This window comes from Furipterus horrens, unplaced genomic scaffold, assembly GCF_987537825.1.
Source record: "Furipterus horrens unplaced genomic scaffold, mFurHor1.1.pri manual_scaffold_15, whole genome shotgun sequence".
NCBI classification, from domain to species: Eukaryota; Metazoa; Chordata; class Mammalia; order Chiroptera; family Furipteridae; genus Furipterus; species Furipterus horrens.
The window spans coordinates 26,515-52,271 of NW_028327185.1; the positions used below are offsets into that span (position 1 = coordinate 26,515).

At 52.0% G+C, this 25,757-nt stretch overlaps 2 long non-coding RNA genes across 2 annotated transcripts; both read right to left on the bottom strand.

The window, feature by feature from the left end:
• Positions 1-6,939: 6,939 nt before the first annotated feature.
• On the bottom strand, positions 6,940-8,421 carry LOC149992226 (uncharacterized). The gene is made up of 3 exons (XR_016508290.1): positions 8,371-8,421; positions 7,366-8,042; positions 6,940-7,211 (listed from the first exon to the last, which is right to left on the bottom strand). It is a non-coding gene; the product is annotated as an uncharacterized LOC149992226 (long non-coding RNA).
• A 9,873-nt stretch (positions 8,422-18,294) lies between these two features.
• On the bottom strand, positions 18,295-19,776 carry LOC149992227 (uncharacterized). The gene is made up of 3 exons (XR_016508289.1): positions 19,726-19,776; positions 18,721-19,397; positions 18,295-18,566 (listed from the first exon to the last, which is right to left on the bottom strand). It is a non-coding gene; the product is annotated as an uncharacterized LOC149992227 (long non-coding RNA).
• Positions 19,777-25,757: the final 5,981 nt, after the last annotated feature.

Below are 25,757 nucleotides of genomic sequence, written 5' to 3' on the forward strand. Positions count from 1 at the left end.
CAAGGAAGCCCTTCGGGGGCGGAGACAAGGTGGCGGAAGACTCCCGGAAGCGGGGCGAGGCCGAACACCGGGAAGTCCTTTGGGGTGGGACCAAAGCGGCGGAAGCGTGGCGGAAGTGCAGCGGAAGGCCAGACCTCCCCGGAGGCGGCTTCTAAGCCCTCCGGGGGCGGGGACCAGGTGCCGGCGGCCTATCGGAAGCGGGACGGGGGTGGTGCAAGACCTCCCTCCACATCTTTCCAAACAGTACATTTCACTTACAGCGAGTTTACGCGGCGACACATTCAGCAGGCTATTTATATCGCCCTGCTTTTCTCTCCGCCAGGCCGGTCATGTATCATGCTAAGTCCATCAACATTTCTTCTGAGAAGGAGCCAAGTCCATTTTTATTTCCTCTGGGAGATGCTGGGACTAGGTTCATTTGCATGCAGTTCATTTGCGTACGTCAAAAGTCCGGGTGGGCGTTCCAGCCGCCGCCAGGTTCTGATGCCAAAATCTTTGTCAAAGCCAAAATCTCCGAGTGGCCAGCCTGCCACTGCCTCTCTGACCCCATCTCCTGCACTCCTCCCCAGGGGTCACTCGCCTCTAGCCACACGGGCCTCCTCGCTGCTCCGCAAACACACCGGCACACGCCAGCCTCGGGGCCTTTGCACTCGCGACAGTTCCCCCGGCCTGACACACCCTCCCCGGGGTAGTCCCACGGCCGGCCGCTTCTCAGGGACACCTTTCCAGACCATCCTATTCAGACCCCGACACGCCCTGTCCTCCTTCCCAGTGTATTCTTCTCCAAGCTTACCAACACCCAAGGAGCCGAGGCACAGGCTTGAATCTCTGTGAAGCTGCTACGTAGAAAAAAATACCGAGGCCACAGCTAGAACGGCAGCTTCGTAAAGCTTGTACGTACACTCTGCGTCCCTAGAGTGACGCCGCCGCCGGGCGTCCCTATAGTCGCGGAGAGGACAGAAGAATAAATAGCTTAGCGGACGGCCCCCGAGCGATTTGACCTACAGAGGAGGATGGCATTGAATACAGAATGACATGCACACCTACCACACCCACTAACTGAGATATGGCGAGGCCAAACTGGATTTTTATCTTGTCATTCGTGGGTGTTCCACAGGACGAACCCATCTTTCGTCGCCCCGAAATAAATCCTTAAACAAGCTATCTTCATGTTTTGCAATAAAGAACGGTTCAGCTAATCCTGTCTAACAAATTTTTAAAAGTTAGCGTACTGGCTTCTCTCCTACAAATAACTTTTAAAAGTTCGTCATCATTAGTGAACCAAACTATTAGTTAGGCTATTATTAATAGTACTTTAAAGATGAAATATTAATACAATTCTTTGTGATCAATAAGGAACACTCCAGTTCAGGTATGTTTTTAAGTTAAATCAGAGGACTCTCATGGAAATAGGCAGAGTTCCCTAAGAAGCACTCGGTACTTAGTACAGACTTATTTAACTTCCGAGTAACAGAAGCCTTTAAATGACCAGTTAGGGGGTTGCTTGACACAACATTTCAAAAAACGTATCAACGGTAGATGTAAAATAAACGTGCTTTAATTTCCATGTTTTTAGAAAAGATTTTATTGATGTATTTTTAGAGGGGAAGTGGGGAGAAACAGAGGGGGAGAAACATCAGTGTGTGGTCACTTCTCATGCACCCACACTGACTGGGGACCTGGCCTGCAACCCAGGCCTGTGACCTGACTGGGAATCGAACCAGCAACCCTTTAGTTCACTCAACCCACGGAGCCACACCAGCCAGACATACATGATTTTAATATACAAAGATATACGAAGTACATAGTAGGTGCTCACTTTGTTGAATGCATACACGAATGAATACATGAGTCCATGCCATCTGACAATTCCCTTTTCTTTCCAATATTCGGAGTTTCATCGTCGGTCGCGAAACAACTTTCACCTAGTTGCAGAAATTTGCTATTAAGGATGATGAGGCATTAGCCTGCGCTTCTTAAAATTGGAGACCTAGTCTTACTCAGATTTGAGTATGAAGAGAGGGGATAACAGCACGCTGGTTAAGAACACAGGATTTTCAGGTGGACGGCTTGGGTTCCTTCCAGCCTCTAACACCTGCTGTCTGACCTGAAAGCAAGTTACCTCCTTCTCTGCATATCAGTTTTGCCTTCTGTAAAACTGACCACGGTGAGGATGAAATAAAACTGTGCATGGAAGTGCCAGCACGGGGTCATTCTGATTATTCCACAAATGACTACTAGAGTAATGGTAACCGATAGACCTCCAAAGACACAAATACACAGAAATACTGCAACAAAAGCAGTCACTGCCTGCAGAGCTACTGATTCTGCCTGAAACCTCCCGGAGGGCCACTAAAGGTCGTTTCCGTACAGATCACCCGAGGAACGGAACCTTGCAAAATACGAGGGAAGAGCTTGTCTGTGGAACTGGGCACTCTCTGCACAGTACAATGACAGTTCAATAAGAAGCTTTCCCAGAGTCTACACCCTTTAAAGCTAATAATGATAATTAGAAGAGCAACCTACTAATAGCACACAGATGACATATTTCAAAAAAAAAAAAAGTGAAGGGGTTCAAGCAGTGACGCACACTAAAAACAGTATAAGAACAAAAATAGGAAGGTATTGGGTCGATAGTTAAAAATACAAACAACACGGGAGAAAAACTGGGACAACTGTAAAAGAACAACAATTTAAAACAAGACCAAAAAATTGCCAATAACAGGAGACAAAGTAAACTGGATACATAAAAGGTATAAATAAGAAACATGACATTAACACTCTGAGAGACTTAAGTTTTGGCTGTACAAATTCAATTTTAACTTTGAATATCATTTCTCTAGTACTGTCTCAAATTTGGGGAGTTAGAAGAATGATTTACCTAAAAAAATTTGGTGATTAAGGAAGGACGAAGGACTGCAAAGCTGAAAACCTTATTTTGAATACTTGGCACCACCACTCGTTTAGCTGTGAACCTGCACATGCCACAATATCCTAACCTACATCAATATGGATATCTATTGGCACAATGTCAATAATTGTTAAAAGTGTATGGCAAGAACTCTTCAAGTCATTATATTTGAATATTTTATGTATGTTTGAATTTTTTAATTCTAGAAAATTAATAAGAAAGAATAACTTCTGCTTTGCTGCCTCACTGTTGTGCAGAAAAAATTAAATAAGCTATATTATCTCACTAAGTCAGGTAGTATCTAGGTAGTTTGCCATTCTTTTTCTTTTTACCCCCGCTACGACTACTCACACTTAGTGTGCTGGGACAGACGTGCGCTCTGCACAGTCTCCCGCTGGCCTTACTCCTCGCTTTCGGGGTTCCTACAGCCACCCCGAAAGAGCACTGGGCCTGATGATGGGGTACATACGAAATCTGTTAGCTCTTCTGAAGCTCCATCCAGGAAGGCTGAGTCTATTAAAGATAGAAGCCTGTTAACCCTAGGCTCATTAACGCTAAACCTATCAACCCTGAGCCTAGCCATCTAGCCCTATCCGTACAATGGACTCGGTGAGCTTCCCTTAGCTGTAATTCCCAGAGTTCCCCACAGGAGGGCAGCACTGAGACAGACGGGGAGCCACAGCCGGCAAGCACACTGACAGGTTGATGGAAGAGTTCCTCTGGAGCGCACAGGAGCAGGTGAAGCGCGTTGAGTTCAGTGGACTTAAGTGGCTTCTTGGCAATCCCAGAGCCTGGCGTCTGAATCGAGAGGTGATGATTTGCACTTTCTAAAAAAGTCTGAGCACCATCAGATTAAGTAAATGTTGAGTTTACTATTGTAATTTGATACCGTAAACCTCTCCATAGAATTGCGGAGGACGTGTAAGACCTTCGGGAGCGGGACAGAGGACCCCGAAGTCCCGGGGGGGGGAGGCCGGGAAGGGGACGCGGCAGTTCTCCGGGGGCGGGGACAGGGTGGCGGAAGACTCCCGGAAGCGGGGCGAGGCCGAACACCCGGAAGACCTTCGGGGTGGGACCAAGATGGCGGGGCAGGCTGCGTGGACCTTCGGGGGTTGGGCCTCGGCTGCGTCAGACCTTCTAGGGCGGGAACAAGATGGCGGGTCCGCCGCAAGCGGAAGTCGCCCGGAAGTCCTCTGGGGTCGGACCGGGAGGGCGGAAGTGTCCCGGAAGAGCGGCGGAAGGTCAGACTTCCCGGAAGCGGCTCCTAAGTCCTCCAGGGGCGGGGGCGAGGTGCCGGAACTCTATCGGAGGATGTGTAAGACCTTCGGGAGCAGGATAGAGGACCCCGAAGTCCCGGGGCGGGGGTGGGGCAGGGAATGGGACGCGGCAGTTCTCCGGGGGCGGGGACAGGGTGGCGGAAGACTCCCGGAAGCGGGGCGAGGCCGAACACCCGGAAGACCTTCGGGGTGGGACCAAGATGGCGGGGCAGGCTGCGTGGACCTTCGGGGGTTGGGCCTCGGCTGCGTCAGACCTTCTAGGGCGGGAACAAGATGGCGGGTCCGCCGCAAGCGGAAGTCGCCCGGAAGTCCTCTGGGGTGGGACCGGGAGGGTGGAAGTGTCCCGGAAGTGCGGCGGAAGGTCAGACTTCCCGGAGGCGGCTCCTAAGTCCTCCAGGGGCGGGGGCGAGGTGCCGGAACGCTATCGGAGGATGTGTAAGGCCTTCGGGAGCAGGATAGAGGACCCCGAAGTGCCAGTGCGGGGCAGGGAAGGGGACGCGGTAGTTCTAGTTCTTCGGGGGCGGGGACAGGGTGGCGGAAGACTCCCGGAAGCGGGGCGAGGCCGAACACCCGGAAGACCTTCTGGGTGAGACCAAGATGGCGGCGCAGGCTGCATAGACCTTCGGGGGTTGGGCCTCGGCTGCGTGAGACCTCCTAGGGCGGGAACAAGACGGCGCGTCCGCCGCAAGCGGAAGTCGCCCGGAAGTCCTCTGGGGTGGGACCGGGAGGGTGGAAGTGTCCCGGAAGTGCGGCAGAAGGTCAGACTTCCCGGAGGCGGCTCCTAAGTCCTCCAGGGGCGGGGCCGAGGTGCCGGCAGCCTACCGGAAGCGTGGCGGAGGGTGTATAAGACCTTCGGGAGCAGGATAGAGGGCCCCGAAGTCCCACGGGGACAGGGAAGAGGACGGGGTAGTTCTTCGGGGGCGGGAGACACAGAGTGCAGAGAGAAGAGCATTCCAGAGAGGGTGAGGGACAGACAGAGGGCGGTCCAGAGGGGGGCGGGGGTCCAGGACAGAGCATCAGCAACAAGGCAGTGGCGAGTTGCAGGTCAGAATGAAGAAAGTGGACTTTATTCTCAGGACGAGGGAAAGCAGGGGCTGATTCGGGTTTATATAGAAGATACTATCTGTGTGTGTGTGTGTGTGTGTGTGTGTAGCGGAGTGGGGGGGTGTCCTCTTAAAGCAAAAGAATACGGCAGTACAAATACAAAATTGGGTATCAAACTGAAAATCAGAATGAGAAACCTCACCAAATTACCGCAGTGGTTCGATGAGCCGACATACCCGTAAGGCACCCCCCCGCCCCCCCGGCGTTTCCGGCATCACGGGACCTGAATCCCCAGATGGTAACTGCACACACCTTAAGGATGAACTTTGCTTCTGACTTGGCCCATGTCAAGCCCTGTTCCTCTCCCACTGTCCAGGAACGTCCAACGACGGTGACAACTTCTGTTCCTGTGCCTTCCTGTCACTATACTGGGTATGCAGGCTCATCGGGTGGGTGAGGAACACGTCCCGAGAGCCATTTCGACCCTGAGGTGAGTAACAATAACCTCACTACGCATGGAAGTATCTGCGGACAAGTATGTTCCGCTGCAGAAACAGACGGTAGCGCTTATTAACCGCAGGTAGAAGACCTTACTTTTGCAGACTTTACAAAAAGCACGAGCACGGAACACATTGTGAGGGTCCCTTCCCAGGCCTCGGAAGCGAGGGGTCCTGAAGCTTAAGCTTCGCTCACTTCGCAGCAGATCTTTGAAAGTCTCGCATGGGGAACCGACGGAAGGGTTCAATGTGCTCTGAGGAGAGCTGGAGGGGACAAGTGTGGGAGGCCGGCACTGCGGCGGTGGCCCTGGAGCCTTCCTGGGCTGAGACCAGGGCCCCCCACCCCCCACCCACCGCCCCGCCTCAGCCAAGACCGACTGCTCTCGTCTGCGGCCCCTTTTCCTCTGTGGCCATAATCTCTCCTGCACAGGACCTGCCACGCGCCCGCCGTGGGCCTGCTGCGGCGTCCGCAGCTGTCATCCCCCCGCCCGTCTGGTCTGGGTCGGCTCAGCCCACGGTCGTTCTTAAACCAAGCGCTGGAGACGGAGAGAGGGCACACCCGGCTACCCTGAGGGATGTGCCACCTGGGTCAGAGGAACAGACAAACGCATTGTAGGTAAGGGGAAAGGTAAACTCGAGTTCTCTCTCGGGAGTAGAGGGGGAGAGGGAAATGGGATCTGAGGGATCCAGAGGTGCTCAGAAGCACTGATGACCGATTACTGTAGCGGGTGCAGGGCTTGCACTGTAAACGGGCCTTTCACGTGTTTTCGGAGCGGTTTGCGTGAACGCGTGTGTGTATACATGTGCACGCACACACTTCCGGTCCTAGGAAGAGCCATCGATGTCGATGGCTGGCAACAGGTACAAGAATGTGATTCCCACAGAGGCCGAGGGCCACGGGTTCTCCAAGACAGTAGGGACACAGCAAGGGAGGCCTTCAGGGCACAAGTCCCATCTTTCCCTGCTTATGACACTCGCACCCACCAACTTTAGCCTCTTGTGTCCCGGCACCTCCAGGGCTGCCCCAGGACACTGAAGCATGAAGGATCACAGACCCACTAACCCCGGTGAACAACAGTGACTGCTACAGACAATTCTCCTTCACCGTTTCCATTCTTACCGAGTTTTATTCCAAGAAAAGGGGGGAGGGGGGTAGAAAGGCCCATGAAGAGCAGTCACCGCTCAACTTACAGAAAGGCGAGGCCCCGATCAGAGGCTACCATCCCTCTTTCCCACCGTCCGGGTTCAAAAGCCAACACGTGCTCACTGTGGAAGAGGGCGGCTGAAATGGGGCTCAAAAGATTTATAAGACCCCCAATTCTGTCTTCCATGTATCCTTTTCTTTTTGTTCTTTTTCTTTCTTCTCACGCTCAGCCTTAGCTTCTTCTTCCTCGTGTCTTCTGATCAGCTGTTCCAGTTCCTTCTGTCCGAGGACTCCGATGACCGTCTTTCCATTCTCTCTGGTCGGCGTGGCAATTTCCACTGGGGGCAAACACACACACGCACGGCTGCGTTATAGCAATCACAGGTGCTAAAGTTGTTGCAGCTACCTTAAAATACCGTTTACATTCATCGCCGTTGCAAAATCACGTTAGGTACCTATCGCTAGGTTTTACAGCAACACAGAAATACTCACGGCGCCGTTATTGCCAATGCGTGCGGCCTTCCATCCCCCGTAATTTCCGCTTGGGTCGCTCCGATAGAGCTGAAAGCCGTAACGCTTATCCCAGCCAATGGACAGCAGCGAGACGCCAAAGGCACGTTTTTCCCTTTAACCAAGAAAAGAGGACCGTCAAGCACATCAGCCGCCCAAAGGCAGTATCGGTACAGTCACTCGAGCTCCCCGAACGTAGCTGAAGCACCTTTCTTGTGAAGCTGAGCATTCGTAAGTGGCTCTGTTCTGGCCACCACAGACTAAGGCCCACCAAAACGTCCACTTGCTTCCGGGAGATGGGCACAGCCAGGAGACGGAGTTAAGACCCGGAGGGCCGCTACTCCGTGCTGAGTTTAATTATTAGGTAAGAAAAGCAATCGGTTTCCAGATTTAAAAAGGCTATTTCTGCCTCTCGATGGTCTGTTAATAAAACATATGATAATACATATCGCAGAAACCACGAAGCGCAAATGTACAAAAAGTTTTTCACTTACTTTTCAATTTCTTTTTACCATCTCATAAAAAAATTATTACCTAGAAAATGTTTCCCCTTTCTGGAATAAATATGCCCCAGATTTCCTACCTCCAAACTGCGCGTACGCTTGTTTGATATCACAGAGCGCTGTCACCAACTGCTCACGAGGAATTGGCTCCCGATACTGTAATAAATAAATACCTAGGATGAAAACACTGGCATAGTCATCATTTTTTCCTAAGACACAAAAATCTAAGCAAAACATATTCTGGACATAAACCTGCGCCATGGGGGGACATTGACAGTCACCTGTCATTTGAAAGGGGAGCAGGGGAATGTCAACATCCTAACAATCTTATGACCATAGCATTTTATAAGTTCGGGTTAGAAAAAAGAAGCAATTTTCAATTAATAAATCTGCGATGACTCTCATCTTGGCAAAAACGAGTTCTCCTTAGAGATATCAAGCAAACTGAATTATAGATCGTCAGTCACACTCTCTCTGACCATACCTTTGGGCAATGAGCCTCAGTTCGTTGGTCAGAATGTTAGCGTCAGAAGTTACGCCGGCCACGGTGCAAGCCATGCCCCTGGAGGAAGAAAAAAAAAATGTATTCATGTGTCTGTAAGCAGAGCAGGTGTCTGAGAGGGCCTTTAAGAAGTATTTGCAAAGCCCCAAGTTCCATGATAAGTTTACCATGCTCGCGTCAATGCTCTGGTTTTCTTCTGAACAGACAGAAACTACAGAAGGTTTATCTTTGCGGGACAAACCTGACGTCGTTTATGACATGAAAGATGCACAGCGCCCCCTCCAGTTCTTCGATAGGCGTATTCAGCGCCACGACGCCGAACAGGGCGAGAGAAGGAGCACTAGGAAGCTAAAGCAAGTCCCGAGAGGGTCCAGAAGCAAGACAGAGGTTTTGCCAGAGGGGAAGAAAAACTACCCCCACTCCTGGGTCATCGGTATTCTCACCTCCAAAGGCCTGGCTGGCCGGGGCGGAGGGAGGGGGCTCAGGGGCTAGGCTCCCAGGAAAGGCGCCTTTCCTTTCTTTGCTGCCGCTCCCCGAGGGCTGCGCCGGCTCCCCTAGAGCTGGCACCCTCTGTCACCTGCTGTCACTACACCTCCGCAAGCCTGCCGGCTGCCGAGCGGCCCGTGGCCCGGCGGTGACTCTGGAGGGATGACGCTTCCTTGGACACGCATCCAAAGGCCCTAGAACCGGCACCCGCCTCGTCCCCCACTCAGGGGGGAAGTCTCTGACAGGCAAACCCAGTGCCCCGCAGGCTAGGAGTCCCGCACGCCCAACGACGCGAAACTGACGGGGCTCATCTAAACTGTTCCCAGACCTCCAGGGGTAGGATTCGGGACACTTCCACACAATTCCCGAGTAGCCGTTCTGAACACTCGGGGAGCCTGCCACGTGTCAGACCCTGCGCTAGTGTATTTCACTCGTTTTACTCTAGTTCATTAAACGGCCACCACCACTCGAGGCGGCACCGAAGCCCAGAGAAGGAAAGCAACGGGTGCGAGGCCACACAGACTTAACCCAGATCTGCACACCTACCACGCCTGTACTCCGAACGGTATAGAATAGTTTCTCCACCTAGGGCTTGGCCCTGCACGTCAAAATAATAACGCATCGTCCTAAGCCTCAAGGAAGTTTCAAATAAGAATCAAAAGTGTCCACCAGTAAAGGCACAATAACAAGCGTTCGCTTCAAGTTTACTACGGCACACGGGCCAACCCTCCCGAAATACGTGAGATCCTACGTATGTGAGCACATGAGATATTGAAACCCTCTCCCCCCTGTGAGCTCACTTACTCATCATCGAGCTTATAAATTTTTTCAGGGACAACAACTTCATCAAGCAGCTTGTGGATGTTGCGTCGCTCTGCTGCAAGCCAAACACCGTCGTTCGCTAAAGTTCCCGGACAGGTGCCCGCACGTCCGATGGCCTCCATGGCGTATTCAACCTGGTACAAGCGACCTGCAAAACACAAGCGGTGAGAAACCGAGACTCCCTTCTGGGTGCTTGGACCACTGGGCCAAGAGAGTCAGCGGGAACCCTGACAGGCTCTACCCTCGAGTCCCTCTCTCGTTCTCTCGTGCTGCGCGTGATCGACCTGGTGACCATAATGACATCAAAACACAAGAGAGCATGAACTATACAAAAAGTGTCTTGACTTCCGCCCCCCCACCCCCACCCCCCCAAAAGTCAAGCACTTAAAAATACTTTTGAGACAGATTCTACAATTCCTATTTTGCCTCCTGGAGAAAATATAGTGGTCCTGGAGTCATAGCTTCGAGACCGCAAAGGAAAATATATACCCATGACTCCCGTCCACTGAAAGTAACTCCTGCATAAAACACATCCTGGCACCCAGAGTCCAGTGTGTAGCAGGGAACCGATCATTTCTTCCCACTCCCATTTTCTCACGCAGGTCTGTAAGCTGAGTACCAGACCCTCTGTCAGGCGATAGCTTACGGACGTGTGCGGAACTTACCGTGTGTTCTGAACTTTACGGCTCCTGTCAAAAGAAAGTAAGGTAAGATCCTTACTAAAACGAAAGTTACAACTGAAAAAGCATTTCCACGGCTTAAAACCGTTCCGTCCACCCCCTTCTTTGGCCGAGGTGAGGGACGCAAACACGATTTGACACAGGTGGAGACCGAGGCACCGGGGCTGGAGGGGAAAATCGAAAAAGCCCTTTTTTGGAAAAAAACCAACGCAGAAAAGGAGCCCAAATGAGACACGGTAGAGGCAGAAAGAGGGATGAGACCCTGCAGGTCCAAGAGGAAGAACTGGGGAAGGAGAAAGAACAGGGCGTCCAGGCGGAGCAGGAAGCTTCAGCAGAAAACACTGAGTCAGACGCCTCACGGCCAAGAGACAAACGGCCGAAGCTCAAAAAAAAAAAAAAAAAAAAAAAAAAAAGAATCGCAGCCGCTCGAAAGCTAAGCCAGTATCCCGACCACGGAGTCCAGGAGGACGGACACGTGAAGAGGGGCAGAGGCTTCTCCCGGGAGGGCTGGGGTCCTGCATGCGGAAGGAGGCGGGGGGTTGGGGGTAGGGGCGTGGGGCGACCTCGGCCCCAGAGCACATTTCCCAAATAGCGGAACACCAGACGAAGGCCGCAGGACCGGCGCGCCCAGACGAGATTTCTTAAAGGTGGGCCGGGGCCTCGGGGCCTGCCTGGCACTTTGGGAGGCGGTGACCTGCGACCAGGCCGCCGGAGAGTCCTCATCCCCATGCCCCACGCCGGCGCAGCCGGCACCCCCGCGGCGCCCGAAAGGCAGGTACTAACCGGAGAAGAAAAACTAGAATCGAGGGCTACACGAAGGGCCTCACGCCACAGGAAGAACCCACTATCGCCCCACCGAGTGTCCGCTGCCCATGTGGCCCACGCGCGTGCGCAGAACGATCTCGCGGGGTGGGGGGGAATGGGGCGGGGAGAACGGGCCGAAGATACGGAAGTCCTCCGGGGCGGCGGGGCCGAGGACAAGGAAGCCCTTCGGGGGCGGAGACAAGGTGGCGGAAGACTCCCGGAAGCGGGGCGAGGCCGAACACCGGGAAGTCCTTTGGGGTGGGACCAAAGCGGCGGAAGCGTGGCGGAAGTGCAGCGGAAGGCCAGACCTCCCCGGAGGCGGCTTCTAAGCCCTCCGGGGGCGGGGACCAGGTGCCGGCGGCCTATCGGAAGCGGGACGGGGGTGGTGCAAGACCTCCCTCCACATCTTTCCAAACAGTACATTTCACTTACAGCGAGTTTACGCGGCGACACATTCAGCAGGCTATTTATATCGCCCTGCTTTTCTCTCCGCCAGGCCGGTCATGTATCATGCTAAGTCCATCAACATTTCTTCTGAGAAGGAGCCAAGTCCATTTTTATTTCCTCTGGGAGATGCTGGGACTAGGTTCATTTGCATGCAGTTCATTTGCGTACGTCAAAAGTCCGGGTGGGCGTTCCAGCCGCCGCCAGGTTCTGATGCCAAAATCTTTGTCAAAGCCAAAATCTCCGAGTGGCCAGCCTGCCACTGCCTCTCTGACCCCATCTCCTGCACTCCTCCCCAGGGGTCACTCGCCTCTAGCCACACGGGCCTCCTCGCTGCTCCGCAAACACACCGGCACACGCCAGCCTCGGGGCCTTTGCACTCGCGACAGTTCCCCCGGCCTGACACACCCTCCCCGGGGTAGTCCCACGGCCGGCCGCTTCTCAGGGACACCTTTCCAGACCATCCTATTCAGACCCCGACACGCCCTGTCCTCCTTCCCAGTGTATTCTTCTCCAAGCTTACCAACACCCAAGGAGCCGAGGCACAGGCTTGAATCTCTGTGAAGCTGCTACGTAGAAAAAAATACCGAGGCCACAGCTAGAACGGCAGCTTCGTAAAGCTTGTACGTACACTCTGCGTCCCTAGAGTGACGCCGCCGCCGGGCGTCCCTATAGTCGCGGAGAGGACAGAAGAATAAATAGCTTAGCGGACGGCCCCCGAGCGATTTGACCTACAGAGGAGGATGGCATTGAATACAGAATGACATGCACACCTACCACACCCACTAACTGAGATATGGCGAGGCCAAACTGGATTTTTATCTTGTCATTCGTGGGTGTTCCACAGGACGAACCCATCTTTCGTCGCCCCGAAATAAATCCTTAAACAAGCTATCTTCATGTTTTGCAATAAAGAACGGTTCAGCTAATCCTGTCTAACAAATTTTTAAAAGTTAGCGTACTGGCTTCTCTCCTACAAATAACTTTTAAAAGTTCGTCATCATTAGTGAACCAAACTATTAGTTAGGCTATTATTAATAGTACTTTAAAGATGAAATATTAATACAATTCTTTGTGATCAATAAGGAACACTCCAGTTCAGGTATGTTTTTAAGTTAAATCAGAGGACTCTCATGGAAATAGGCAGAGTTCCCTAAGAAGCACTCGGTACTTAGTACAGACTTATTTAACTTCCGAGTAACAGAAGCCTTTAAATGACCAGTTAGGGGGTTGCTTGACACAACATTTCAAAAAACGTATCAACGGTAGATGTAAAATAAACGTGCTTTAATTTCCATGTTTTTAGAAAAGATTTTATTGATGTATTTTTAGAGGGGAAGTGGGGAGAAACAGAGGGGGAGAAACATCAGTGTGTGGTCACTTCTCATGCACCCACACTGACTGGGGACCTGGCCTGCAACCCAGGCCTGTGACCTGACTGGGAATCGAACCAGCAACCCTTTAGTTCACTCAACCCACGGAGCCACACCAGCCAGACATACATGATTTTAATATACAAAGATATACGAAGTACATAGTAGGTGCTCACTTTGTTGAATGCATACACGAATGAATACATGAGTCCATGCCATCTGACAATTCCCTTTTCTTTCCAATATTCGGAGTTTCATCGTCGGTCGCGAAACAACTTTCACCTAGTTGCAGAAATTTGCTATTAAGGATGATGAGGCATTAGCCTGCGCTTCTTAAAATTGGAGACCTAGTCTTACTCAGATTTGAGTATGAAGAGAGGGGATAACAGCACGCTGGTTAAGAACACAGGATTTTCAGGTGGACGGCTTGGGTTCCTTCCAGCCTCTAACACCTGCTGTCTGACCTGAAAGCAAGTTACCTCCTTCTCTGCATATCAGTTTTGCCTTCTGTAAAACTGACCACGGTGAGGATGAAATAAAACTGTGCATGGAAGTGCCAGCACGGGGTCATTCTGATTATTCCACAAATGACTACTAGAGTAATGGTAACCGATAGACCTCCAAAGACACAAATACACAGAAATACTGCAACAAAAGCAGTCACTGCCTGCAGAGCTACTGATTCTGCCTGAAACCTCCCGGAGGGCCACTAAAGGTCGTTTCCGTACAGATCACCCGAGGAACGGAACCTTGCAAAATACGAGGGAAGAGCTTGTCTGTGGAACTGGGCACTCTCTGCACAGTACAATGACAGTTCAATAAGAAGCTTTCCCAGAGTCTACACCCTTTAAAGCTAATAATGATAATTAGAAGAGCAACCTACTAATAGCACACAGATGACATATTTCAAAAAAAAAAAAAGTGAAGGGGTTCAAGCAGTGACGCACACTAAAAACAGTATAAGAACAAAAATAGGAAGGTATTGGGTCGATAGTTAAAAATACAAACAACACGGGAGAAAAACTGGGACAACTGTAAAAGAACAACAATTTAAAACAAGACCAAAAAATTGCCAATAACAGGAGACAAAGTAAACTGGATACATAAAAGGTATAAATAAGAAACATGACATTAACACTCTGAGAGACTTAAGTTTTGGCTGTACAAATTCAATTTTAACTTTGAATATCATTTCTCTAGTACTGTCTCAAATTTGGGGAGTTAGAAGAATGATTTACCTAAAAAAATTTGGTGATTAAGGAAGGACGAAGGACTGCAAAGCTGAAAACCTTATTTTGAATACTTGGCACCACCACTCGTTTAGCTGTGAACCTGCACATGCCACAATATCCTAACCTACATCAATATGGATATCTATTGGCACAATGTCAATAATTGTTAAAAGTGTATGGCAAGAACTCTTCAAGTCATTATATTTGAATATTTTATGTATGTTTGAATTTTTTAATTCTAGAAAATTAATAAGAAAGAATAACTTCTGCTTTGCTGCCTCACTGTTGTGCAGAAAAAATTAAATAAGCTATATTATCTCACTAAGTCAGGTAGTATCTAGGTAGTTTGCCATTCTTTTTCTTTTTACCCCCGCTACGACTACTCACACTTAGTGTGCTGGGACAGACGTGCGCTCTGCACAGTCTCCCGCTGGCCTTACTCCTCGCTTTCGGGGTTCCTACAGCCACCCCGAAAGAGCACTGGGCCTGATGATGGGGTACATACGAAATCTGTTAGCTCTTCTGAAGCTCCATCCAGGAAGGCTGAGTCTATTAAAGATAGAAGCCTGTTAACCCTAGGCTCATTAACGCTAAACCTATCAACCCTGAGCCTAGCCATCTAGCCCTATCCGTACAATGGACTCGGTGAGCTTCCCTTAGCTGTAATTCCCAGAGTTCCCCACAGGAGGGCAGCACTGAGACAGACGGGGAGCCACAGCCGGCAAGCACACTGACAGGTTGATGGAAGAGTTCCTCTGGAGCGCACAGGAGCAGGTGAAGCGCGTTGAGTTCAGTGGACTTAAGTGGCTTCTTGGCAATCCCAGAGCCTGGCGTCTGAATCGAGAGGTGATGATTTGCACTTTCTAAAAAAGTCTGAGCACCATCAGATTAAGTAAATGTTGAGTTTACTATTGTAATTTGTTACCGTAAACCTCTCCATAGAATTGCGGAGGACGTGTAAGACCTTCGGGAGCGGGACAGAGGACCCCGAAGTCCCGGGGGGGGGAGGCCGGGAAGGGGACGCGGCAGTTCTCCGGGGGCGGGGACAGGGTGGCGGAAGACTCCCGGAAGCGAGGCGAGGCCGAACACCCGGAAGACCTTCGGGGTGGGACCAAGATGGCGGGGCAGGCTACGTGGACCTTCGGGGGTTGGGCCTCGGCTGCGTCAGACCTTCTAGGGCGGGAACAAGATGGCGGGTCCGCCGCAAGCGGAAGTCGCCCGGAAGTCCTCTGGGGTCGGACCGGGAGGGCGGAAGTGTCCCGGAAGAGCGGCGGAAGGTCAGACTTCCCGGAAGCGGCTCCTAAGTCCTCCAGGGGCGGGGGCGAGGTGCCGGAACTCTATCGGAGGATGTGTAAGACCTTCGGGAGCAGGATAGAGGACCCCGAAGTCCCGGGGCGGGGGTGGGGCAGGGAATGGGACGCGGCAGTTCTCCGGGGGCGGGGACAGGGTGGCGGAAGACTCCCGGAAGCGGGGCGAGGCCGAACACCCGGAAGACCTTCGGGGTGGGACCAAGATGGCGGGGCAGGCTGCGTGGACCTTCGGGGGTTGGGCCTCGGCTGCGTCAGACCTTCTAGGGCGGGAACAAGATGGCGGGTCCGCCGCAAGCGGAAGTCGCCCGGAAGTCCTCTGGGGTGGGACCGGGAGGGTGGAAGTGTCCCGGAAGTGCGGCGGAAGGTCAGACTTCCCGGAGGCGGCTCCTAAGTCCTCCAGGGGCGGGGGCGAGGTGCCGGAACGCTATCGGAGGATGTGTAAGGCCTTCGGGAGCAGGATAGAGGACCCCGAAGTGCCAGTGCGGGGCAGGGAAGGGGACGCGGTAGTTCTAGTTCTTCGGGGGCGGGGACAGGGTGGCGGAAGACTCCCGGAAGCGGGGCGAGGCCGAACACCCGGAAGACCTTCTGGGTGAGACCAAGATGGCGGCGCAGGCTGCATAGACCTTCGGGGGTTGGGCCTCGGCTGCGTGAGACCTCCTAGGGCGGGAACAAGACGGCGCGTCCGCCGCAAGCGGAAGTCGCCCGGAAGTCCTCTGGGGTGGGACCGGGAGGGTGGAAGTGTCCCGGAAGTGCGGCAGAAGGTCAGACTTCCCGGAGGCGGCTCCTAAGTCCTCCAGGGGCGGGGCCGAGGTGCCGGCAGCCTACCGGAAGCGTGGCGGAGGGTGTATAAGACCTTCGGGAGCAGGATAGAGGGCCCCGAAGTCCCACGGGGACAGGGAAGAGGACGGGGTAGTTCTTCGGGGGCGGGAGACACAGAGTGCAGAGAGAAGAGCATTCCAGAGAGGGTGAGGGACAGACAGAGGGCGGTCCAGAGGGGGGCGGGGGTCCAGGACAGAGCATCAGCAACAAGGCAGTGGCGAGTTGCAGGTCAGAATGAAGAAAGTGGACTTTATTCTCAGGACGAGGGAAAGCAGGGGCTGATTCGGGTTTATATAGAAGATACTATCTGTGTGTGTGTGTGTGTGTGTGTGTGTAGCGGAGTGGGGGGGGTGTCCTCTTAAAGCAAAAGAATACGGCAGTACAAATACAAAATTGGGTATCAAACTGAAAATCAGAATGAGAAACCTCACCAAATTACCGCAGTGGTTCGATGAGCCGACATACCCGTAAGGCACCCCCCCGCCCCCCCGGCGTTTCCGGCATCACGGGACCTGAATCCCCAGATGGTAACTGCACACACCTTAAGGATGAACTTTGCTTCTGACTTGGCCCATGTCAAGCCCTGTTCCTCTCCCACTGTCCAGGAACGTCCAACGACGGTGACAACTTCTGTTCCTGTGCCTTCCTGTCACTATACTGGGTATGCAGGCTCATCGGGTGGGTGAGGAACACGTCCCGAGAGCCATTTCGACCCTGAGGTGAGTAACAATAACCTCACTACGCATGGAAGTATCTGCGGACAAGTATGTTCCGCTGCAGAAACAGACGGTAGCGCTTATTAACCGCAGGTAGAAGACCTTACTTTTGCAGACTTTACAAAAAGCACGAGCACGGAACACATTGTGAGGGTCCCTTCCCAGGCCTCGGAAGCGAGGGGTCCTGAAGCTTAAGCTTCGCTCACTTCGCAGCAGATCTTTGAAAGTCTCGCATGGGGAACCGACGGAAGGGTTCAATGTGCTCTGAGGAGAGCTGGAGGGGACAAGTGTGGGAGGCCGGCACTGCGGCGGTGGCCCTGGAGCCTTCCTGGGCTGAGACCAGGGCCCCCCACCCCCCACCCACCGCCCCGCCTCAGCCAAGACCGACTGCTCTCGTCTGCGGCCCCTTTTCCTCTGTGGCCATAATCTCTCCTGCACAGGACCTGCCACGCGCCCGCCGTGGGCCTGCTGCGGCGTCCGCAGCTGTCATCCCCCCGCCCGTCTGGTCTGGGTCGGCTCAGCCCACGGTCGTTCTTAAACCAAGCGCTGGAGACGGAGAGAGGGCACACCCGGCTACCCTGAGGGATGTGCCACCTGGGTCAGAGGAACAGACAAACGCATTGTAGGTAAGGGGAAAGGTAAACTCGAGTTCTCTCTCGGGAGTAGAGGGGGAGAGGGAAATGGGATCTGAGGGATCCAGAGGTGCTCAGAAGCACTGATGACCGATTACTGTAGCGGGTGCAGGGCTTGCACTGTAAACGGGCCTTTCACGTGTTTTCGGAGCGGTTTGCGTGAACGCGTGTGTGTATACATGTGCACGCACACACTTCCGGTCCTAGGAAGAGCCATCGATGTCGATGGCTGGCAACAGGTACAAGAATGTGATTCCCACAGAGGCCGAGGGCCACGGGTTCTCCAAGACAGTAGGGACACAGCAAGGGAGGCCTTCAGGGCACAAGTCCCATCTTTCCCTGCTTATGACACTCGCACCCACCAACTTTAGCCTCTTGTGTCCCGGCACCTCCAGGGCTGCCCCAGGACACTGAAGCATGAAGGATCACAGACCCACTAACCCCGGTGAACAACAGTGACTGCTACAGACAATTCTCCTTCACCGTTTCCATTCTTACCGAGTTTTATTCCAAGAAAAGGGGGGAGGGGGGTAGAAAGGCCCATGAAGAGCAGTCACCGCTCAACTTACAGAAAGGCGAGGCCCCGATCAGAGGCTACCATCCCTCTTTCCCACCGTCCGGGTTCAAAAGCCAACACGTGCTCACTGTGGAAGAGGGCGGCTGAAATGGGGCTCAAAAGATTTATAAGACCCCCAATTCTGTCTTCCATGTATCCTTTTCTTTTTGTTCTTTTTCTTTCTTCTCACGCTCAGCCTTAGCTTCTTCTTCCTCGTGTCTTCTGATCAGCTGTTCCAGTTCCTTCTGTCCGAGGACTCCGATGACCGTCTTTCCATTCTCTCTGGTCGGCGTGGCAATTTCCACTGGGGGCAAACACACACACGCACGGCTGCGTTATAGCAATCACAGGTGCTAAAGTTGTTGCAGCTACCTTAAAATACCGTTTACATTCATCGCCGTTGCAAAATCACGTTAGGTACCTATCGCTAGGTTTTACAGCAACACAGAAATACTCACGGCGCCGTTATTGCCAATGCGTGCGGCCTTCCATCCCCCGTAATTTCCGCTTGGGTCGCTCCGATAGAGCTGAAAGCCGTAACGCTTATCCCAGCCAATGGACAGCAGCGAGACGCCAAAGGCACGTTTTTCCCTTTAACCAAGAAAAGAGGACCGTCAAGCACATCAGCCGCCCAAAGGCAGTATCGGTACAGTCACTCGAGCTCCCCGAACGTAGCTGAAGCACCTTTCTTGTGAAGCTGAGCATTCGTAAGTGGCTCTGTTCTGGCCACCACAGACTAAGGCCCACCAAAACGTCCACTTGCTTCCGGGAGATGGGCACAGCCAGGAGACGGAGTTAAGACCCGGAGGGCCGCTACTCCGTGCTGAGTTTAATTATTAGGTAAGAAAAGCAATCGGTTTCCAGATTTAAAAAGGCTATTTCTGCCTCTCGATGGTCTGTTAATAAAACATATGATAATACATATCGCAGAAACCACGAAGCGCAAATGTACAAAAAGTTTTTCACTTACTTTTCAATTTCTTTTTACCATCTCATAAAAAAATTATTACCTAGAAAATGTTTCCCCTTTCTGGAATAAATATGCCCCAGATTTCCTACCTCCAAACTGCGCGTACGCTTGTTTGATATCACAGAGCGCTGTCACCAACTGCTCACGAGGAATTGGCTCCCGATACTGTAATAAATAAATACCTAGGATGAAAACACTGGCATAGTCATCATTTTTTCCTAAGACACAAAAATCTAAGCAAAACATATTCTGGACATAAACCTGCGCCATGGGGGGACATTGACAGTCACCTGTCATTTGAAAGGGGAGCAGGGGAATGTCAACATCCTAACAATCTTATGACCATAGCATTTTATAAGTTCGGGTTAGAAAAAAGAAGCAATTTTCAATTAATAAATCTGCGATGACTCTCATCTTGGCAAAAACGAGTTCTCCTTAGAGATATCAAGCAAACTGAATTATAGATCGTCAGTCACACTCTCTCTGACCATACCTTTGGGCAATGAGCCTCAGTTCGTTGGTCAGAATGTTAGCGTCAGAAGTTACGCCGGCCACGGTGCAAGCCATGCCCCTGGAGGAAGAAAAAAAAAATGTATTCATGTGTCTGTAAGCAGAGCAGGTGTCTGAGAGGGCCTTTAAGAAGTATTTGCAAAGCCCCAAGTTCCATGATAAGTTTACCATGCTCGCGTCAATGCTCTGGTTTTCTTCTGAACAGACAGAAACTACAGAAGGTTTATCTTTGCGGGACAAACCTGACGTCGTTTATGACATGAAAGATGCACAGCGCCCCCTCCAGTTCTTCGATAGGCGTATTCAGCGCCACGACGCCGAACAGGGCGAGAGAAGGAGCACTAGGAAGCTAAAGCAAGTCCCGAGAGGGTCCAGAAGCAAGACAGAGGTTTTGCCAGAGGGGAAGAAAAACTACCCCCACTCCTGGGTCATCGGTATTCTCACCTCCAAAGGCCTGGCTGGCCGGGGCGGAGGGAGGGGGCTCAGGGGCTAGGCTCCCAGGAAAGGCGCCTTTCCTTTCTTTGCTGCCGCTCCCCGAGGGCTGCGCCGGCTCCCCTAGAGCTGGCACCCTCTGTCACCTGCTGTCACTACACCTCCGCAAGCCTGCCGGCTGCCGAGCGGCCCGTGGCCCGGCGGTGACTCTGGAGGGATGACGCTTCCTTGGACACGCATCCAAAGGCCCTAGAACCGGCACCCGCCTCGTCCCCCACTCAGGGGGGAAGTCTCTGACAGGCAAACCCAGTGCCCCGCAGGCTAGGAGTCCCGCACGCCCAACGACGCGAAACTGACGGGGCTCATCTAAACTGTTCCCAGACCTCCAGGGGTAGGATTCGGGACACTTCCACACAATTCCCGAGTAGCCGTTCTGAACACTCGGGGAGCCTGCCACGTGTCAGACCCTGCGCTAGTGTATTTCACTCGTTTTACTCTAGTTCATTAAACGGCCACCACCACTCGAGGCGGCACCGAAGCCCAGAGAAGGAAAGCAACGGGTGCGAGGCCACACAGACTTAACCCAGATCTGCACACCTACCACGCCTGTACTCCGAACGGTATAGAATAGTTTCTCCACCTAGGGCTTGGCCCTGCACGTCAAAATAATAACGCATCGTCCTAAGCCTCAAGGAAGTTTCAAATAAGAATCAAAAGTGTCCACCAGTAAAGGCACAATAACAAGCGTTCGCTTCAAGTTTACTACGGCACACGGGCCAACCCTCCCGAAATACGTGAGATCCTACGTATGTGAGCACATGAGATATTGAAACCCTCTCCCCCCTGTGAGCTCACTTACTCATCATCGAGCTTATAAATTTTTTCAGGGACAACAACTTCATCAAGCAGCTTGTGGATGTTGCGTCGCTCTGCTGCAAGCCAAACACCGTCGTTCGCTAAAGTTCCCGGACAGGTGCCCGCACGTCCGATGGCCTCCATGGCGTATTCAACCTGGTACAAGCGACCTGCAAAACACAAGCGGTGAGAAACCGAGACTCCCTTCTGGGTGCTTGGACCACTGGGCCAAGAGAGTCAGCGGGAACCCTGACAGGCTCTACCCTCGAGTCCCTCTCTCGTTCTCTCGTGCTGCGCGTGATCGACCTGGTGACCATAATGACATCAAAACACAAGAGAGCATGAACTATACAAAAAGTGTCTTGACTTCCGCCCCCCCACCCCCACCCCCCCAAAAGTCAAGCACTTAAAAATACTTTTGAGACAGATTCTACAATTCCTATTTTGCCTCCTGGAGAAAATATAGTGGTCCTGGAGTCATAGCTTCGAGACCGCAAAGGAAAATATATACCCATGACTCCCGTCCACTGAAAGTAACTCCTGCATAAAACACATCCTGGCACCCAGAGTCCAGTGTGTAGCAGGGAACCGATCATTTCTTCCCACTCCCATTTTCTCACGCAGGTCTGTAAGCTGAGTACCAGACCCTTTGTCAGGCGATAGCTTACGGACGTGTGCGGAACTTACCGTGTGTTCTGAACTTTACGGCTCCTGTCAAAAGAAAGTAAGGTAAGATCCTTACTAAAACGAAAGTTACAACTGAAAAAGCATTTCCACGGCTTAAAACCGTTCCGTCCACCCCCTTCTTTGGCCGAGGTGAGGGACGCAAACACGATTTGACACAGGTGGAGACCGAGGCACCGGGGCTGGAGGGGAAAATCGAAAAAGCCCTTTTTTGGAAAAAAACCAACGCAGAAAAGGAGCCCAAATGAGACACGGTAGAGGCAGAAAGAGGGATGAGACCCTGCAGGTCCAAGAGGAAGAACTGGGGAAGGAGAAAGAACAGGGCGTCCAGGCGGAGCAGGAAGCTTCAGCAGAAAACACTGAGTCAGACGCCTCACGGCCAAGAGACAAACGGCCGAAGCTCAAAAAAAAAAAAAGAATCGCAGCCGCTCGAAAGCTAAGCCAGTATCCCGACCACGGAGTCCAGGAGGACGGACACGTGAAGAGGGGCAGAGGCTTCTCCCGGGAGGGCTGGGGTCCTGCATGCGGAAGGAGGCGGGGGGTTGGGGGTAGGGGCGTGGGGCGACCTCGGCCCCAGAGCACATTTCCCAAATAGCGGAACACCAGACGAAGGCCGCAGGACCGGCGCGCCCAGACGAGATTTCTTAAAGGTGGGCCGGGGCCTCGGGGCCTGCCTGGCACTTTGGGAGGCGGTGACCTGCGACCAGGCCGCCGGAGAGTCCTCATCCCCATGCCCCACGCCGGCGCAGCCGGCACCCCCGCGGCGCCCGAAAGGCAGGTACTAACCGGAGAAGAAAAACTAGAATCGAGGGCTACACGAAGGGCCTCACGCCACAGGAAGAACCCACTATCGCCCCACCGAGTGTCCGCTGCCCATGTGGCCCACGCGCGTGCGCAGAACGATCTCGCGGGGTGGGGGGGAATGGGGCGGGGAGAACGGGCCGAAGATACGGAAGTCCTCCGGGGCGGCGGGGCCGAGGACAAGGAAGCCCTTCGGGGGCGGAGACAAGGTGGCGGAAGACTCCCGGAAGCGGGGCGAGGCCGAACACCGGGAAGTCCTTTGGGGTGGGACCAAAGTGGCGGAAGCGTGGCGGAAGTGCAGCGGAAGGCCAGACCTCCCCGGAGGCGGCTTCTAAGCCCTCCGGGGGCGGGGACCAGGTGCCGGCGGCCTATCGGAAGCGGGACGGGGGTGGTGCAAGACCTCCCTCCACATCTTTCCAAACAGTACATTTCACTTACAGCGAGTTTACGCGGCGACACATTCAGCAGGCTATTTATATCGCCCTGCTTTTCTCTCCGCCAGGCCGGTCATGTATCATGCTAAGTCCATCAACATTTCTTCTGAGAAGGAGCCAAGTCCATTTTTATTTCCTCTGGGAGATGCTGGGACTAGGTTCATTTGCATGCAGTTCATTTGCGTACGTCAAAAGTCCGGGTGGGCGTTCCAGCCGCCGCCAGGTTCTGATGCCAAAATCTTTGTCAAAGCCAAAATCTCCGAGTGGCCAGCCTGCCACTGCCTCTCTGACCCCATCTCCTGCACTCCTCCCCAGGGGTCACTCGCCTCTAGCCACACGGGCCTCCTCGCTGCTCCGCAAACACACCGGCACACGCCAGCCTCGGGGCCTTTGCACTCGCGACAGTTCCCCCGGCCTGACACACCCTCCCCGGGGTAGTCCCACGGCCGGCCGCTTCTCAGGGACACCTTTCCAGACCATCCTATTCAGACCCCGACACGCCCTGTCCTCCTTCCCAGTGTATTCCTCTCCAAGCTTACCAACACCCAAGGAGCCGAGGCACAGGCTTGAATCTCTGTGAAGCTGCTACGTAGAAAAAAATACCGAGGCCACAGCTAGAACGGCAGCTTCGTAAAGCTTGTACGTACACTCTGCGTCCCTAGAGTGACGCCGCCGCCGGGCGTCCCTATAGTCGCGGAGAGGACAGAAGAATAAATAGCTTAGCGGACGGCCCCCGAGCGATTTGACCTACAGAGGAGGATGGCATTGAATACAGAATGACATGCACACCTACCACACCCACTAACTGAGATATGGCGAGGCCAAACTGGATTTTTATCTTGTCATTCGTGGGTGTTCCACAGGACGAACCCATCTTTCGTCGCCCCGAAATAAATCCTTAAACAAGCTATCTTCATGTTTTGCAATAAAGAACGGTTCAGCTAATCCTGTCTAACAAATTTTTAAAAGTTAGCGTACTGGCTTCTCTCCTACAAATAACTTTTAAAAGTTCGTCATCATTAGTGAACCAAACTATTAGTTAGGCTATTATTAATAGTACTTTAAAGATGAAATATTAATACAATTCTTTGTGATCAATAAGGAACACTCCAGTTCAGGTATGTTTTTAGGTTAAATCAGAGGACTCTCATGGAAATAGGCAGAGTTCCCTAAGAAGCACTCGGTACTTAGTACAGACTTATTTAACTTCCGAGTAACAGAAGCCTTTAAATGACCAGTTAGGGGGTTGCTTGACACAACATTTCAAAAAACGTATCAACGGTAGATGTAAAATAAACGTGCTTTAATTTCCATGTTTTTAGAAAAGATTTTATTGATGTATTTTTAGAGGGGAAGTGGGGAGAAACAGAGGGGGAGAAACATCAGTGTGTGGTCACTTCTCATGCACCCACACTGACTGGGGACCTGGCCTGCAACCCAGGCCTGTGACCTGACTGGGAATCGAACCAGCAACCCTTTAGTTCACTCAACCCACGGAGCCACACCAGCCAGACATACATGATTTTAATATACAAAGATATACGAAGTACATAGTAGGTGCTCACTTTGTTGAATGCATACACGAATGAATACATGAGTCCATGCCATCTGACAATTCCCTTTTCTTTCCAATATTCGGAGTTTCATCGTCGGTCGCGAAACAACTTTCACCTAGTTGCAGAAATTTGCTATTAAGGACGATGAGGCATTAGCCTGCGCTTCTTAAAATTGGAGACCTAGTCTTACTCAGATTTGAGTATGAAGAGAGGGGATAACAGCACGCTGGTTAAGAACACAGGATTTTCAGGTGGACGGCTTGGGTTCCTTCCAGCCTCTAACACCTGCTGTCTGACCTGAAAGCAAGTTACCTCCTTCTCTGCATATCAGTTTTGCCTTCTGTAAAACTGACCACGGTGAGGATGAAATAAAACTGTGCATGGAAGTGCCAGCACGGGGTCATTCTGATTATTCCACAAATGACTACTAGAGTAATGGTAACCGATAGACCTCCAAAGACACAAATACACAGAAATACTGCAACAAAAGCAGTCACTGCCTGCAGAGCTACTGATTCTGCCTGAAACCTCCCGGAGGGCCACTAAAGGTCGTTTCCGTACAGATCACCCGAGGAACGGAACCTTGCAAAATACGAGGGAAGAGCTTGTCTGTGGAACTGGGCACTCTCTGCACAGTACAATGACAGTTCAATAAGAAGCTTTCCCAGAGTCTACACCCTTTAAAGCTAATAATGATAATTAGAAGAGCAACCTACTAATAGCACACAGATGACATATTTCAAAAAAAAAAAAAAGTGAAGGGGTTCAAGCAGTGACGCACACTAAAAACAGTATAAGAACAAAAATAGGAAGGTATTGGGTCGATAGTTAAAAATACAAACAACACGGGAGAAAAACTGGGACAACTGTAAAAGAACAACAATTTAAAACAAGACCAAAAAATTGCCAATAACAGGAGACAAAGTAAACTGGATACATAAAAGGTATAAATAAGAAACATGACATTAACACTCTGAGAGACTTAAGTTTTGGCTGTACAAATTCAATTTTAACTTTGAATATCATTTCTCTAGTACTGTCTCAAATTTGGGGAGTTAGAAGAATGATTTACCTAAAAAAATTTGGTGATTAAGGAAGGACGAAGGACTGCAAAGCTGAAAACCTTATTTTGAATACTTGGCACCACCACTCGTTTAGCTGTGAACCTGCACATGCCACAATATCCTAACCTACATCAATATGGATATCTATTGGCACAATGTCAATAATTGTTAAAAGTGTATGGCAAGAAC